This window comes from Cryptomeria japonica, chromosome 3 (genome assembly GCF_030272615.1).
Source record: "Cryptomeria japonica chromosome 3, Sugi_1.0, whole genome shotgun sequence".
Lineage (NCBI taxonomy): Eukaryota > Viridiplantae > Streptophyta > Pinopsida > Cupressales > Cupressaceae > Cryptomeria > Cryptomeria japonica.
In genome coordinates, this window is record NC_081407.1 from 789,602,732 (window position 1) to 789,621,532 (window position 18,801).

General features: G+C 38.8%; 1 protein-coding gene across 2 annotated transcripts in view; it reads left to right on the plus strand.

Moving 5' to 3' along the window:
* LOC131069601 (uncharacterized) overlaps positions 1 to 18,801 on the plus strand; it is a 58,188-nt gene that overhangs the window by 19,226 nt on the left and 20,161 nt on the right. The gene's annotated exons all lie outside the window — the stretch shown is intronic.

Genomic DNA, 18,801 nt, shown 5'->3' on the forward strand with positions numbered 1-18,801 from the left:
TTCCCTAAGGAACATTTTGCAAATGTTTCTTCATTCTCCAATATAATGAAGAAGATGCAGAAAATCATGATGGAGTGGGAAAACATCTTTTCCAGAAGCGAGGAGGAAATTGCCTTGATGGAATTCGACATTGAAAATGTGCCAAGTGTCTCCATCGGAGAGTTGGAAGCCGTTGTCAACAAATTCATTGCATATGCCATAAATGAGCAAGATAATGGTCGTCCATTCTTGGACGAGAATCTTTTAGCTTAATAGTGGTGCCATATTTACTGTTGGGGGTATTTTGACTAAGTGTGGGTCCAGTCAATGCATGTAGCTGTCCAATGAGGAATCTTCTTGCATGCAACCTCCTCATTTATGGTTTTATGACAGATTCTCCATGCATGTCGCTTCCTCATGAAGAATGACGGACATTTATTCCTTGCATGGAAGTATTTATTATATTCTGGGCATAATCAACATCATGGGGTGCATTTAATGCACTAGGGAGTGCTATTTTAGGCTTTTGAATTGATTATATATGGGCGTGATGGGCTATTAATTGTCGATTCCCACCTTGTTGCACCTTGAGTGGAGAATCTTCTGGGGTGAAACACTAAGTAGGGTTTGCATGGCATGAGGCCTATATAAGGGGGTGACCCCCCTCATTTGTAAAGGAGAGATTATTATCTGAGATTGTTGCATCAGAATTGTGAAGTAGCCAACTTAATACATTTTACGATTTTGATGGTGTATTCTTGTTCTATTTTGGCAATCTGCATGGTCTTTCTCTCTTCAATTAGATTAGACTCGCTTATATGTTGTTAGGAGAATTGGATTTGATAGGAGTACTTGTTGCAGAATCCGAGCTCATACTTTTGTTGTGCAGCTGATTGTTGTATACCGTGCAAAGTTAGCTTGAGCCTTTTGATGTGTGTATGCTTAACTTCAATCATCAATAAAGATTGTTCGATCCGATGGTCCATATTGGTTATCTGAAAAACCTCCACGCACCCTTTGAGGATTGCACCGCCTTTGTGTAGTTGTGCTCTGCTAGCGAAACGAAGAGTGGTTTGATTTTGCATGAGTTATCCCATCTCCTGTTCTTAGGATTAGATTAGCTTTAGCATAGTTTTCTCTACCCTACTCTCATTTACTTTCCGCATATTTCGAAAAATCCAAAGGATCCAAAACTAGAGCTTTCATTGCAAATCATCCTTGCAGAAATCCTTGAGCTTGCATAAGTTTTCTTCAATTGAACATACGTAAAGCCCCTTGGGTTATCAGCAAACCCATCAAACAACTGAGTCACGTCCATGCACTAAAGGAACCTTGGAATTAGCCGTTTGAACTTTAAGCAATCCTAGCATACGGACTAATCTTGATCAAGAGAGGATGAGGTGACGGTTGGTGACTTTATTCTATGTTAGACGTTGTCATAAAAAACACATCAACAAGTCTCCCAATCAACAATCTCTGATAGTTGATACCATGTTCAAATAATTTGATAATAGGAAACAAAAGTAGAAATAAATCTAATCTACCTATAAAATACATTATTGACCATTATACTATAAGAGATGCAAATATTAATCTAATAGTGTTGTCTAGACTTTGAGGTTTCTGATGTTAGCATGACATCCACGTTAGGCTTGACTCTCATCTCCTTTCTTTTCTCTCTCTACAAGCCCACCTACTTCGGTCGTCAGGGTTACGTTGTTTGTCATGACTTATTTACTAAGTCCGCATTGACCCTCGACCCTCGATGAGTTAGTGGTGTCTTGTCATCAATGATTAATGAAGTACCTCTGAAGCCCAACCTCCAATAATGGTCATACTATTTTTAGTTGGCCCCAATTTCCTTAATTTGATTGGCATAGTGTAATGTCTCGTTTTAGACAAAATGCTATTAAGAGACAATTACTTAATTTCTCAAAATTATGATATCTGATTTACTAGTTATAAGAAGCAAATTGTTGATCTTGACATCACTTGATGGTAATATGTTGCCTTTCCTAATGATGACTTTATGCACTTGCGACTTAAATGGTGTTGTCACTAATTTGTGATTGTTTTGCTTACGCACCCGACATTGTGCCTACAACATTTGCTCACTAAGAGCGATCCAAACTGGATGATAAATAAAGATACAAAGCTCCATGATGTCTAAAAACGAGTAGGGGTTCCATATTAAATACCTCCTAATCCTATTGGTTTCATCTCTTCAAATCGATAAGACACATCTCTTTCTCTCATTTCTCTTCGAAGCAAGGATGGATTTGTTTATAATATTGATCATGTCTCTTCATGCATTAATGTGGATTTGTCCTTATTGTCTAATCACTGTCATTAAATCATACATGTTTAACATGATTGCTGATTAGTATTTGTCTCTAAATCATGATCTAATTAGTCTATCTTCATAACCAATTCGGTTTTGGCATACTGAACTCCTTGTTCAATTAATCATTTTTGATGGCATGACTAATCATTAGATTTCCTTTGATTATCACTTGATGCTTTAACAAGATGTTTTCTAGACTCATTGATGTCATTACTCTCCTTTAATACATATGCCTAAGTCAACTAATTACCAAACCTGACCTGTATTTCAGTTGATATTATATTGGCTTGATATCTTGAGTTTATTACGTGCTGCCTTCCCTTGGGGATATTGAAGAGGACTTGCTCTTATCAACAACAGACACCTATTACTCCTTATTCAAGTGGCTATCTTCTCCCTTGATCGATGCTTAATAGTTTATTGGAAAGTATAAAGATAATCGTTTCACCTTCTTTTTAACGCTTTATAATTAATCAATAGATAATATCGATCCTTGATTTCTAGTCTTCAATTGGGATTGATCTTTTTATTTAGTGACAATCTGTTGCTACATTGATGCCATGTTATGTAGTGTATTGGTTGAAAATTTTGTACACTTGGGGAAATATACAAAATTGTGGGTTCAACCACAGCGTGTGAGTAAAACTCTCCTAATTAAGGGAAGGCTCCCCCTATCTAACTACAACTTTGAAAATAAAATAGGATGGGACAACAATCTTTCTTCTTCTTTCAAGAAAGACAATATCCTTTTCTCTTCACATAAAAGTGATAGCGATTTCGATATAAAACAACAGTAACAACTTTCAAAATGAAATGAGAGAAAGGAAATAAAGTTTCCTGAAAGCTCAAAGACTTTTGTCACTTCTTCGGGACGGGACAACAATAACAAGCTCAAAGACTTGATTATGTGCAGTCCTATCTACCCTTTTCTATACTAATTTGATTAAGAACAAATTATAACAGCACAAAGACTGAAATATCTCATCCTTTCTACATAAACAATGGGAAGTAGCATAAGCTCAAAGACTCACAGCTATTTCTCACAAAATCTACTTCTAAATTCTGTTACGAACAAGTCTAAAAACAAAGTCTTACAGCTTTTTCCCAATAGAACTTCTACTTTAACTAAATTAATCTTCAATACTTGCAGCTCAAAGACTGCAAATCGGATTCGATTAAGTTCTCAAAGAAACACTTGCAAGAAAGAAAATATGGAACACAAACTCAAGAATGTAGCACAAAGACTCAAAGCTTGAGCAATTTTCTTCTATTCCTTTCAATTCTTCAATTTACACATAAAAGCTCAAAGACTTCTTTGCTGCAAATTTGACATAGTTTTTGCTTTCTTTCAAAAAGATAAAAATTACAATAGACCCCTCAAGTATTTATAGAAGAGGAGCCTTGAGAAAAAGGTGGGAGGATCCTAACTAACTTGAGAGATTCTCTCAACCACCAAGACTAATTTAATAACTAACTATGACTTATTCCAACTACAGTTCTAACTGAACTCAAACTGTAGTTGCTTTACATGTAATTACAAAAGTGCAAGTAATGACTTATCTTGCAATTTACAAAAAGGCTTTTACATGTAACTTGTCAAAAGAAAAACTACAACTAAAAGATTACAAATTTGGAAAAATACAACTAAGTGTTGAAAAACACTTAGGCTGTAGTATGTGAAGACATGAATCCTTCGAACTTCTGGATGATCATTCGTAGTTCATCAGGATTCAGTTCATAGGTGTTCTTGGCCACGATCATGGTTTTCACGACAACATCGCTGCAACAAAGGATTGTGGCATTATTTCTCTCAAAGGAAGACCGAATTTCCCGCAAGTAAACTTGATAAATAACTAAGGCTTGAATGGATGCTGCTGAAAATGGTTAACTTTTCCACTCTTGACGGATCTTCAAGTGTAGATCAGAAAGAACCTTTTCTTCTATCAACAATTCTCCATCATGACCCATGATGGTGCAAGAAGCTTTCTGACAATGAGAGACCATATCCTGAAAAACTTCCATTCGCAGCCTCATAGCATCATCAATGTCCTCAATAAGTGAGTTAAGAACAAGGACTTTGTTCTCCAAGAGCTCTTGATATTCCAAGTATACAACTCTTGAAGGAATTACTTGACGTTCTAGAAGAATGCTTAACTTTTGCTGAGGAATTTTAAGCCAAATAGTCAAGCTGTCTTCTACCTTTTCCAAGCTCCGTTTGAAAGTATTAGAAACTTGGTTCAATTGTTCTTCAATGGTTTTCAACTTGGCCATCATTTGGAAAACCTCCTTCAAGACTTGTGCAGATAGATTATGAAGCTGATCAACCTAAGATTCCAGTGCTTGTACTTTTTGAGAAGCTCTCTCAACTCCCTGGATTGATTCTCGTGCCTCGGAAGAACTTGTAGAATTACTCACTTCACCAATTGGTTTTGTGATTTTACGAACAGCTGCAACAAGTTGCCAGCTGTCCTCTTCTAGCTTATCTTTCTTAGCTAGAAGTTCATCGTATCGCTACACCAGTGAGGCTACAAAATACTGGGCATCATGTTTAACCACTTCATGCGTTTGCTTGCCCAATTCTACCCTTGGGACTTTGTAATCAGCAACTGACATCTCTTCAAGTGGCTTATCTGCTAGAGGCTCAACAATTTCAGCCACTTTCATCTTGTTGCTATCAACAGTTACTCTTGAGATAGTCTTGGCCTTTTTAGCAACCTTAAGTCTAGACTATTTAAGTTGCTGATAATCAAAGGCATTAGGCGAGATTTCTTGCTTCTTCCTCTTTGGGGTAAAAGAACTAAGCCATGGAGGTAAAGCCATAAACTCTCCTTCAGTAGCAGCTGCGAGTAAAGGAGAAGCAGTTTTTGTTTGAACAGCCGTGGTCACCTTGGGAGCAGTATCTGTTTGGATGGCGACCATGGTTTGCTCAGTAACCAATGGGTATGAAGATTGCCTCATAAATTCTTCAAAACCAGAAGTGGAGGTATCAATCTCTGACAAGTGGATACATGCAGGAGTATCCTCAGAGATTTCCAGCACACTCTCTTGTTGATGATCAGGAGGCGACTCGTATGCTGAAATAGGGACGACATTCTGAGGAGACTCTTCTACCATTATGTCAGGAGGAGAAAGGGGCGTCTTAGTGGAAAGTGGAAACTGAGGAAGGAATCTCATGAGGTGAGTCCGAAGCTGGAGACTTAGGAGCATCATCAGATTGCTATCCTTCTTCTGGATTATCAAGATTGATCACCTGAACATGAAACCGTGACTTTTCCTTTCTACGAACTGTCGCCTCCTCAGGAGAAAGCACTACTGCCCGACTAACTCGCAATTTGATCCTGGTGCCAGAAGATGATGCACCTTCCTTATTGTCAATCTGAATCTCAGACTTACGTCCAAGAGGCTTCATAGAATCATCTTCTTTCCCAACCTTGATTTTGATGAGTCTAACACCATTACCTTTGATCCAAGTATTGGTGTTAGCTAAGATAGGCTGAAATCTTTCAAGAATGGACGTGCATTCTTTATGTGACCATTGGATTAAAGGAAGTGGAGCTTCCTCAACCCTTCGTGAAATATATTCAGGATCAAGTACATGCCCATCATCAATCATCCCTTGTGGAATATCCACCAAGTTCAAATCAATAACCTGCTCAGCAGTAAGCCAGCAGTAATCCATCTTCAAAATTTCCACTTCTGTACGGAGATCTACCCAGATATCCTCAATACGATGCATGTGCAGGAAGGACTTTTTGATCTTTTCCTTCATACCTCAGTAATCAAAATCAGCTCTGCACTTAAACCTTTTGAGTTTAATTTCCTGCATCTCAGTCTCCATAGCCTTGGCTTTGACAGATGTGACAAGAGAATACCGGCCAATTTTCAATGGGTTTGTTGTAGAAATCCCCATTCCGACCTTATGTCTGACAGACTGATGAGCGTGCAAAGCCATGATCTGTCTTCCCAACTCCATAAGTATGATCTTATCAGTCGGGTATCTTGGGAGCATGTATGACTGCCCACTATAGCATCCGACTCTCATATAGGTGAAGGTCAGGAATTGAAGAAACAAGCACCCATACTCATTCACTCTTTCCCATGCCTCATTTGATACCCTCCTGTTCTTTAGAGTTCTGTCAAATTGGCACATGAAGTAACCGAAGAATGCATCTTGAACTCTTCTGAAATGCAATCTGCTGCGTCTCAAAGGCAGCTGATCATAGTATTCCCATACAAGTATAAGCGAGCGGTCACCCTTGGTAGAAAGACTAGGGAAATGTTTGAGTGACACTGCCAAATACACTAAGTATGAATTCATATAGAAAGTCATGGTGGAAGGGATTGCTACAAGTTGCTCGCACAAGGTATCAGTGATGACTTCTCCCCATGATATATGATGGGACTGCCTTATGAACATGACGAACTGGTACATCCAGGGCTCAAAAACATTAGAATGTTCAAGACCCATCACCCTGCTGAGGAGAGTTATGATGTCTCCAATCTCCCATTTGAAGTCACAAGGGTACAACTTAGCCCACCTTGAGAAGGCGGCTCGTGGCTCATGGATCCACCTATTAATATGTGTTTGCAGTCCTTTTCCCTTTTGACATAGTACTCAGCTGCACTATCTTTGGAGATTTCCATATAAACAAGGGCCGGTGGTATTCTGAAGACTTTTTCAATTGTGTCTGCATCAAGGCGGATTATTGCTTCACCATCATCATTTTTAATGGTTCTTGTCTCCTTGTTAAAGTGATGGGCACAAGCGAGAACAAATTCAGGTTCTAGGGCAGCCACTGGAAAAGAAGACGCGTGATGGATATGGCTGTCCAATAGCCACTGCATATTGCTATCTTGCAGATCCTCTACCCTCTTGACAAATTCTGACATGTCCACATGCCTGTTGACGTGTATTTTGTACACCATCATACACAGAATAAAATACCAATAGGCATCTTATCCTCTCTTGAGAAAATAGTCTCTAACTGCTGAAGATTCGCATAAAGGATCAGTTAGGTAGACTCCAAGGTTCTTTTATGTAGGGTCTCTACGTGTGGACAAGCTCCAGTGGTATGATGTGATTTGCTGGGATCACAAGGGGACTTACATGTGGTGATTGAACTTCCGATCTGCTTTGCTAGACACAGGCTCTGACTAACTTAGATTTGAAAAATGGAAAAAGGATGAGGGCGAAGAGAAGATCTAATCCTAATACTAAGAATGTAGGAGCAATGACTTGATTTTTGATGAAACTCTAACTAGATCTTGTTTTGACATCAATGGAACATCTACACAAGACTAGTGTGATCTTCTAAGGGAAGCTTTATGATGTTCAAATCATCACCGCAGGCATAGACACCATCCAAGTTGATGCATATCAATGAAGAGGCAACAAATTGAAATTGAGCTTAGGCTGAATGATTCCAGTTGACTACGCAAGGCAAGTCTGCAATCAACAAACTGCTAGTAGTATGGATGTACGAATTCCACCATTAATCAATCACATTTCCTCCATTCATCTAATCATCTACCATCTAAGATTGAAGACTCAACAAGAAACCATGCAAATTGCAAGAAAACGACATATTTCACCATTACTTCAATGAAAATGGAGTTTGTTTACAATCAATGGCAACAATTTCTTGCCTTGTCCTCCTATTCTACTCTAATTACTTCCAACTATTCTCTAACTATCTTAACTATTTACATACTATCTCTAACAATTGCTAATTAGCCTTTACAAATGAAATGCCTGGGCTTATATAGTGCCCACAATACAATTTGATGGCTTAGATCAATTCAAGATCAATGGCCAAGATTTTACAATGAAAACCCTAATTAGGGTTTGTTACAACCATTACATAACATTTAATGCTTGACCAATGAAATAATTGTATTGCTTGGACACATGTCCCTTCTAGAAAAATCGACCAATGGATAGCCCGGGTAGGTACATCGGAGTTTGTACCACCTTCCATGAGTTAGGTACATTGAATTTGGACATGCTGAGGTGGACCACACTGACTGGAGGAGTGATGACTGGGATGCCACCTCATCTGACACTTGTAGCTTGCTAGATATTCAATTTGGATGTCGTTGAGAGGCTATCTTTAATTAATTCATCTGGAATTATTTGCTTCTTCAACGAGCCCTTGTTCTAACTCCTTGTGTCCTTGATGTGCAGGATGATGATGTACCTCGCCTTGGAACGCTGGATTGAAAGAGGTCGTCCCTGTCCTGGCTTGATCGTCCCGGCGAAGACCGTCCTTGATCCGACTTGATTTTCCTTGATGAGATCTCCATTTGATGCCTACACAACATTTCAAAATTAGTAACATGATTTTGCAATATATAACATAAATTAGAGAGCAAATTTTAGGAAACTTAATGATAAGTCCTTTATTAATCATTTCCTAAAAAGATTGAGCTATGAATTCAAAATTCAAAATTTAAAATATGACGATGAATGAATAAAAGCAATAAAATCAAATCGCCATACCTCAAAAGAGAGCTAACTCTAGAATGCAAAAGACAAAATTCGCCTAGGCAAAATTGAGGTATAAATGATCTTCAATGTTATCTCCTCAAAAGATCAACTCCGCCACCTTTGTCTTCAACGTGATCTTCAAGTTCGCCTTTGATGTGGTCTTCAATTCTTGGCAAATTCACTCAAATGAAGTATTGCACCACCTTTGATGTATTAGCGCCACCTTTGGTTTGAATGGAATTCGCACCCCTTCAAGCACACTTCGCACTATCTTCGTTTTCCTTAATTCGCATGTAGAAGGATAAAAATAATGATGTGAAAATAATAGTTTTCACCCCCCTATATATAGCGCTTGCACCTCAATTCATCCCTTAGGCCGACTTGATAAAATATAGCAATTTTGAACGATTTTTAAATGATTTTTAATTAAATAACAAGGCCGACCTACATGCCAAAGCGCTCCAATTCGATTTTTTATAGATTAATTAATAATTAATTAAATGCCTTTCGTTTTTAATTTATAAATTTCGATTTTTTAATAAAGGCAAAATAATTAATAAATGATCAACGCCATATTAAATGCTAATTTAAATAGGATTTTCAATTTTATCAAACTTAGCATTTAAGGAAAATTTGAAATGTTTATTTGGCGCCAAAATTATGAAAATGAAAGGGACGTACCTCATCGCCCTGGTCCCTTGGAGAGGGACAGGAGCGATTCATGATTTTTGTCTTGATTCTTGCAACTTCAACGTTCATCTCCTTCCTTTCCATGCTCAATATCGATCATTTTGATGGGTCCTTTGAGTTAGATCGTCTTGCATGTGTGCTTAAGTGCCTTTGGATGTTCATCGCCCTGGTCCTTGTCCAAAGGACAGGAGCGATCCCCATGTTTTCACGTTCAATATGCATCTTTGATCCTCGAACTTTCATTGTAGGGCGAATAACTTCATTGCTTGTTCCTTCTACGCTTGTTCAACTTGCTTGTATGAGGTGTTTGGACATTTAGAGGGATCATCGCCCTTGTCCCTTGGAGAGGGACAGGAGCGATCCATGTCTTTCTCTCTAATCTTGGCAACTTTTAACTTCAATCTTCGTTGTGATGTCTTCCAAACGCCGTCCCTCACCTTGTCCATCCTCGCCTTGCCTTGACTTTGAAGGAATATGAGTGTTTTTGATGGGATCGCCTTGGTCCTTGTCCAAAGGACAGGAGCGATATGAGCTCTTTAACTTGATTAGCAACGTTTGGACGTTCAAAACTCTTACATGTGATCTTCAAAAAAAACACCTTGAACCTTGCATAACCTTGCGAAGCTTTGACTTGGCATGAACTTGGAGCAAAACGAAGAATCCAAAGCAAATCGCCCTGGTCCCTTGGAGAGGGACAGGAGCGATATGGTCTCTATGTTTAATTTGATGATCATTTTACGTTCAAAATCCTTTTGTATCACCCTCTAATCATGCCATGGACCTTCTACAATCTCGCAAAACTTTGACCTTACGTAAATCTTGCATGAAGTGGCCAATATATCCAACATCGCTCTGGTCCCTTCCTGAGGGACAGGAGCGAAGTTCATCATTATGTGCTTGTTCTTGTTTTTACCAACTTGCAATTATCTTCATTACGTGAAATGATGTCCTTTCGACCCTCTTGGTTGCTCGAAACTTGTTTACCTTTTGAAATTTACGCCATTATAGAGATATCGCTCTGGTCCCTTCATGAGGGACAGGAGCGATCTGGGTCTTAGAGTGTAAATCTCTTCATTGTGATGACCTTTAAGTACTTGTGCTCGATGAAGATGTCTTGAAATGTCCTTGCCACCCTCGTTCCTTGTCTTAGAAGGTCTTGAACTTGGAGGAACGGCCTTGAACCACTGTATCGCCCTGGTCCCTTGGAGAGGGACAGGAGCGATCCATCCCTTGTGGCCTTCATTCCACTTTGTCAGGTCCCAAATTTATATTCAACGGACTCGTCATGCTCTACCCCATTCATCCATGCCTTAATATCGTCTGCAACTTGGCAAGAAAATCAATTATAACAAAAATCGCTCTGGTCCCTTCCTGAGGGACAGGAGCGAACTAGGCATTTTGGGTCCTTGCTGACGTTTCAAAATCTTCAATTTGTCTTCAATGAGTTCATTTCATCGTCTTCCTTGCCATCAAACATAAACTTGACTTGATCTTTGCCCAGATCGTACCTTATGAAGAATTTCGCTCTGGTCCTTCAGTGAGGGACAGGAGCGAATTTGACCCTCTAGGCAAAAACTTCATCATTTCATTGTTTTTGATCAAGTCTGGATGCTCTATCATGCTCATTTCGTCCTTCACCATGCCTTTGATGTCTCAATTCGTCCAAACACGGTCAGGAATGGCTCAACTAAGCATTTTCGCTGTGGACCCTTGGTGAGGGACACGAGCGATTCGCCTTGGTCCCTTGGAGAGGGACAGGAGCGCTTTTCGCTCTGGACCCTTGGAGAAGGACACGAGCGAAATTTGACTTTTCGCACTCTCTATCAGGATAATTTTTATGGAATATAACATTTAAGTATAAGAGAAATGTCACTTATACTTTAAGTTATATTCCATATATACTTTCAGGATGTTTGAGAGTGGTTTCAGACCTCCAGGAGTTATATTGCAAAATCTAGTTTTTGGAGGTTTTTTCAGTTTCCAGACTTAGTCAAATTCAGGATCAGGACATTCCAGACTTAGCCAAATTTCAGGATCAGGACTTTCAGACTTAGCCAATTTTTCAGGACATTCCAGACTTAGCCAAATTTCAGGATCAGGACCTCACTCAAGCCGGACTTGCTATCCATGTGATCCCCTGGGCGACGTTCAAAATGCAAAGGCTAGCTAACAAAACCCTAAAAAACCTAGAAAACAGACCCTAAAAAGCAAAAAACATGGGTCCCCATTTGCAATGGGGCGATGTGTGAAAACGTCACAACAATGCCCTATCTCTGCATCTTTTATGCGATCCAAAGGAGAAGAGACTTGAGAAGGTGAAACCTCATTTTGGTACTTATCATATTTATACTTCATCTTCTTTGGAATTGGAGATGACGGCAAATCTGACATTGAAGGACAACCTGGTATATTGCAATGAAGACTTAAAAGTGTTAAAGCAACATCATAATCAGCTGCAACCATAATTTTTCCTCCTTCAAATGGGAAGAACTCCAAGCCTTGCATTTCACGTTTTTGTGAGAGAAAGATGGGAAATAAATGGGAAATGCTAGGAATCTTGACTTTGACCAATTTCGGATTTTGGGGAAAATTTTACAAGTATACAAGTTTGGGAAGAATGCACATGCAATCGGATTTTTAAAACCCGAATGCAAGTATACTTGTAAAATGGAAAATGGAGAAATGAGTGAAAAATGAGAATTAGACTTGCAGGAAATGACATGAATGGAAAGTACGGATATAGAAGATATGGATGGATAAAAATGGAAAGATTTTGGGAATGACATTTTCATGAAAATGGGAAGAAATTTGAACATGCAATCTGGTTCTAAAAACCCGATTTTGAAAGGATGGGTATTTTTCATCTTTGCAACTTGGAATTTCAACAAAAGATGGTTAAATTTTTTTTTTAACCATAACGGAAGAACAATGATTTTCATCCAACTTGTAATCGGGATTTAAAATCCCGAATACAAGTAAAGATGGAATGTTGTGAAATATGGATCGAAGAAAAATGACAGCGATTCTGGAAGACTGATTGCCGTGAGTTATTGATCGTCTCCATCATTGAATCCAGTTTAAATACAAGAGGAAAGGTTGCCTACGTGTTGACGTGGATGAAATCGCATTGCTGCAAACTCCATACGGCCAATGCAGAATAGAATAGCCAACTGATTATCCTATCCTCTCTTGAAATAAGGGAATCCCTAATGCTATTTTCTACGCTTTGATCAAAGGGGATAACCTCAAGGTTTCTTTTGTCAGGTCTTGACTGCGGGATCTCTCAGTGGCTTGATGTGTTTATGCTGGAAACACAAGGGGACTTACGATTTGCAACAAGCTAGTCTGCTGTGATTCTCGAATTACGCAATAAAGAGAAAAAGGAAAGGTTTAGGAGATCTAAAACTAACAACACGGGTATGCGGGTAGACGGATTCAACATAACCAATTCCTGCTTGGCCAGAATGGCTCACAACCTTGCAGGAACGGTGCAATCTTCAAAGGGACTTGGAAGATTTTCAGACTGGAGACGCACGGCTAAGCACCCAATTCTGGCGCAGCTCAGACGGACACCTGCAATTGAACTAAGCACAATCGAAGGCTCAGGTTAACCACACAAAAGGATACACAATCAGCATATCCTCAGTGGTATGAGCCCGAATCTATCAAATACCTGCACACCCAAAACATAAAGATCTATCTAAAATGCTGAAAGAAACCATGCAAACAGGATGAAAAAAAAACAATAAACACCAAATCAATGTTTATATATTGATCTCATCTGCCTATTACAACAATTTCTACAACATCTCTATGCTACTGCTAAGATCTAACCTATTCTAACTCTAAAATCTAACTATCTAACCATCTCACTATCTAACAATCTAACCCTTTGCAAAAGAAAGGCCTCTGCCTTTTATAGATATTGCAATTTTGAATCAGAGGCCAGGATGGATTGCATCCAAGGGCCCTGATCTGTCTTCCAAAAGCTGACAGCTTTAACCCATGCCTAATTAATTCTCAGTTATCCACCCAGCAACTATCTTAACTACCTACCACTATTTGGCTTTAATTCAGGTCTATCCAATCTTCTTGGTGGTTGGGAATAGTTATCCACAAAAATATCTTGCACGGGACCCATAGACAGTTTACAATAAAGCAATTTCAGCTTTAAAACTGAATTTCTTGAATTAAATCCAGCTGTGCACTTTCTAAGAATGCATAAACTTGCAGCATTCAGAGTGTTCTTTGGTCTGTTGTCCCGATGGTGGACTTCATCTTTGTTCAGCGGCACGGTTCCCAATGTTTGGTTGCTCTTGTGCTCCTGTATCTTTTCTCTTTCCAGTCTTCAGTGCCTGGCCTTGAATTACGACCCTTCCTCGATTTGCGTTTCAGGTTTTTCTCCTGGTTCTTCGATGACGTCCTGCGATCAACCAATTTCATTTCATTAAATCAATTTGAAAAATTAAATAATTTAATTTAACAAACATTAAATTTAATTACGACGTCTGGCTTGAGAAGCTCTTTGTGAGATGTATCTTGAAAATGCTTCTCTTTCTCTTCGATTGTCAAATCTGATCCTTGGTCTTTTACTTCTACGTGATTTTACCTTTTGAGTGTTGGGCGTTTTGAAATCTTCTTATGGCGCGATTCTGGAGGTTTGAAGAGCTTCTGCAAATTTCAAAACTCTAACTCATGCTTTTTTGGTAAATTTCGGAGAACTTAGACGTTTTTGAAATTTCATCATATTCTCCAATTTAGCCCCCCAGGGTCCGAAATTGGCGTTTTAAGTGAAATTTCGGACCATAAGGATTTTTGCAACTCTTCCAAATATTAAATTTCGGCCCCATGATCCGAAATTGATGTTTTGGACGAAATTCGGAGCTCTTGGGGTTTGGTACAAACTTTAAGCATTTTCGGACCTAAAGCACCCCTTTTGGGAAATTTCGGATTGTTTGAATTTTGCAACTTTATCATCTTCGGACCTCCTGGCGTTTTGGAATTTAAAAGAAAACTACGGACCATAAGGCGTTTTGGAATTTCGGAGCTAAATGTGTTTTGGCAAATTTATAACAAACTTCGGAGCTGGGGGGGGAAGGACTTTAGCGATTTCCCTTTTATCTTTCATTTTGGAGCTAGGTTCCGAAAACAAGCTCTAAGTGCTTTTCGGAATTTTAATGCCTTTGGAAACATTTCGTGTTTTTTCACTTTGGTCCAAAGGGTCCGAAAACATAATCAGTTTGTGATTTTCGGAGGTGGGGGGTTTTTGGCGATTTCTGCGTCTATATTCCAACTCGCGACCTTGGGGATGTTTTGCAACTTAAAAGACTTCGGACCCTTAGCCCCTCTTTGCAAACTCTAAGAATTTCGGACCTTTCAAGCGTTTTCTAGAATTTGCCCAGAATTTCGAACCATTCAGCATTTTTATAAATTTCGGAGCAAAGGTGTTTTAGCGAACTGGAGACTTTCGCAAATTTATAGCAAACTCTGGATCCTTAAGGCGTCCTTCGCGATTTTGAAGATTTCGGAGTGTTAGCACACTTTTCTGCCTTTGCGATTTTGGAGTTTGCGCGCTTTGGTGCCCAAAGGCATTTTCGGACCATAAGGCATATTTCGCAATTTTCAGAAGAATTTCGGACCTATAAACGGGTTTTGCAAATTTAGAAGAAACTTCGAATTTCGGCCCTAGGGTTCGAAATTGGTGCTTTAAGTGAAATTCAGACCTGAAGGCACTTTTGAAACATTTCACTTTTTCGGACCTCCTGCCAGTTTTGTCAACTTTTTCACTTTTTGGCCCAGGGTCCGAAATTGGACAACTTAAGTGAAATTCGGACCTCTGGGGCATTTTCGTAACTTTTGAACTTTTTCACATTTTAGCTCCAAGGCCCGAAATTGGGCATTTGAAGTGTTTTTTGGACTTTGAGGGTCTTTTCACTTTTCAACTTTTGGCTGCTGGGTCTGAAATTGGAGCATATGGAATATAACATTTAAGTGACATTTCCATATGTCTTTCTCCTTTCTTATACTTTAAGTTATATTCCATATATACTTTCAGGATGTTTGAGAGTGGTTTCAGACCTCCAGGAGCTATATTGCAAATTCTAGTTTTTGGAGGTTTCCTCAGTTTTCAGAGTTAGCCAAATTTCAGGATCAGGACATTCCAGACTTAACCAAATTTCAGGATCAGGAAATTCCAGACTTAACCAAATTTCAGGATCAGGAAATTCCAGACTTAACCAAATTTCAGAACAAGACAGAAAGGCACAAACTGGGGGGTCCCTGTCCAAGACGGGGATGGGTGTGCGATTCGCACAACACTACGTAGGGACATGTCCATACGTGGCAGGGGGGTCCCTGTCCAAGATGGGGATGGGTGTGCGATTCGCACAACACTACGTAGGGACATGTCCATACGTGGCAACATGTCTCTACGGAGGCAACCGTTCATAACAATTAGTTTGTTTATGTTTAATTTCCAAACTATATGCTTTGTTAATATATCACTCTCCAGATAATAACCGATTTACCATTAGTTAGATTCATGAGGGCTATATCTTAACACTCCCTCTTAGCAGGAGTGGATCTAAGTAATTTTCTTGGGAGCATATTCTGTCATGACTTCCGACACAATTCGGGACAACATTTAATATAGTCTTGTCATGACAATAAACTCAATATCATGATATCCGGCTCAATCCGGGACAATCACTTAAGAAGTCAATCATGAGATGATCACATACTTTAGGATCAAGATATCCGACACAGTCCGGGACAACAACTTAATGTAGTCAATCTTGACACTTGGTCAACTATTGTCAAGATCGTCACCTTGAAATAGTAACCTTAAACATAAGAAGATCGTCATCTTCTTGAACATAGTTAGAATATTGCAATATACATTTTATTTATTTATTCATGAACAAATTACACATGGTAGGAATTTCATCCTAATAATCTCAATTATAATCTAGTCATAACAAGTTTACTTCTGAAGTATTCTATCTTCAATCTTGCAAGTGGCTTGGTGAAGATATCAACATTTTGTTCTTCAGTACTGATGTACACTAGTTTTATGACGTTTCAATCTACCATATCTCTTATGTAGTGATAAGGGATCTCAATATGTTTGGATCGATTGTGAAAAACTAGATTTACTGAGAGCTTGATACAACTTTGGTTATCACAATGAATTATTGTTGAATTCAGAGTTTTTCCAAATAATCCAAATAATAACTTTCTTAGCCATACCGCTTCACGAGCTCCCATGGAGGCTGCCATATATTTTGCTTCGGTGGAGCTTTGTGCAACTGCTGACTGTTTTCTAGTTGAACCAAGATATCATAGCAGAACCAAGACTGAAGCAACACCCTGTAGTACTTTTACGGTCAGTGGTACTTCCGGCCCAATCAGAATCAGAATATCCTTCAAGTTGAATCTCAACATTTTCATACTTTAAGCCAAGTCCGATTGTGCCTCGTAAATATCTTAGAATGTGTTTATCAGCCATTAGATGTATCTTCTTAGGTTCACACATGAAGTGACTTAATACATTTGTAGCATAGCAGATATCAGGACGAGTATTTACCAAATACATGAGTGAACCGACGATTTGTCTATAGAGTGTGGGATCTGTAGATTCTGAATCTTCTGCCTCAATTTTCAGCTTGTGCAAATTAGTTTCCATTGGTGTAGCTAATGGCTTACACTCCATCATCCCAAATCTAGTTAGAATATCTGTGGTGTACTTTCCTTGATTTAGGAAGATGTAGTTTTTCTTCTGCCATACTTCTAATCCCAGAAAATAATGTAGAAGCCCTAGATCCTTCATATTGAATTCTGCTGCCAGATCTTGCTTACATTTCTCAATGAGATTATCCTCTCCTGTTATCAAAAGATCATCCACGTAAAGGACCAATATAATCATATTGCCATTTGAAGCCTTGAAGTAGATGTTGGGATCTGCTAGGTTCTTGGAGTACCCTAGTTTGGAGAGATAGTTGTCTATCCTTGCATACCATGCCCTAGGTGCTTGTTTTAACCCATAGAGAGCTTTCTTTAGTTTACAAACATATCAATTTTTATCACATATGGTGAATCCTTCTGGTTGTTCTATATATACTTCTTCAATTGAACCATTTAGGAAGGCAGTCTTTACGTCCATTTGGTGAATTTTCCATCCTTTGGATGCTGCAATTGCAATCTTCTTACTGACGTATATCGAGCAACTGGGGCAAATGTCTCTTCATAATCAATTCCTGCTTTCTGAGAGAATCCCCTAGCCACAAAGCGAGCTTTATGTTTTTCAATGCTGCCATCAGATGCATATTTGATCTTGAATAACGACTTGGATGAGACAACTGATTTGTCTTTTGGTCTAGGCACTATATCCCAAACATCATTCTTTAGTATAGATTGATATTCTTCAACCATAGCATCTTTCCAAGCCTGTTTTGATAAGGCTTCTCTGACATTTGTTGGTTCAGAATTTGTGAGTTCGGTTAGAAGTGCAGCATGACATTTTAGAGTTCTTGTTCTCTTATTTTCTTTGGAAATTTCATTTGGTTCTACATTATTCTCTTCAATCATTTTCCTTGCCCATAGAGGTCTTTTCTTGTTATTGAGTGTTTCAATATTTTCATCAACAAGAGGTTCGAAAGCTCTTATGATGTCCTCCCTCTCAGTGTCTGAAGGTTTGGAATTTTCTATGATATTCTCCCTCTCAATCTCAGTTATGTGATCTTCTTCTTCTTTAGTAATGTTATCATCCTCAGGTTCTTTGAGTGTAGTGTTTTCTTCAAACTTTACATCTCTACTTATCTCAACAGATTTTGTTCCTGGAATGTAAATGTGATATCCTTTAGTATTTTCACTATAGCCAATGAAGATACCTCTTTTTCCGGATGGTTCTAGTTTTGTCCTCTTTTCTTTAGGAACATGTATATATACGGGATAACCAAATATCCTTAAATGACTTAAGTCTGGTTTGTTCCCTGTAAAAGCTTCTTCAGGAGTTATGTTTTCTAGAACTAAGTGCGGACATCTTGTTTTGAATGTAGACTGCTGTATTTGAAGCTTCTGCCCAAAATGAAGTGTGTAAGTTTTGGTCATGCATCATGGCTTTTGCTGCTTCAATTATGGTTCTGTTCTTTCTTTCTGCTACTCCATTCTGTTGTGGATTATATGGTACAGTATACTCCCTCTTAATCCCAACAGAATTACAAAAGTCTTTGAAGTTGTCAGATGTATATTCTCCCCCATTGTCGGATCTTAACACCTTAATTTTCTTCCCTGACTAGTTTTC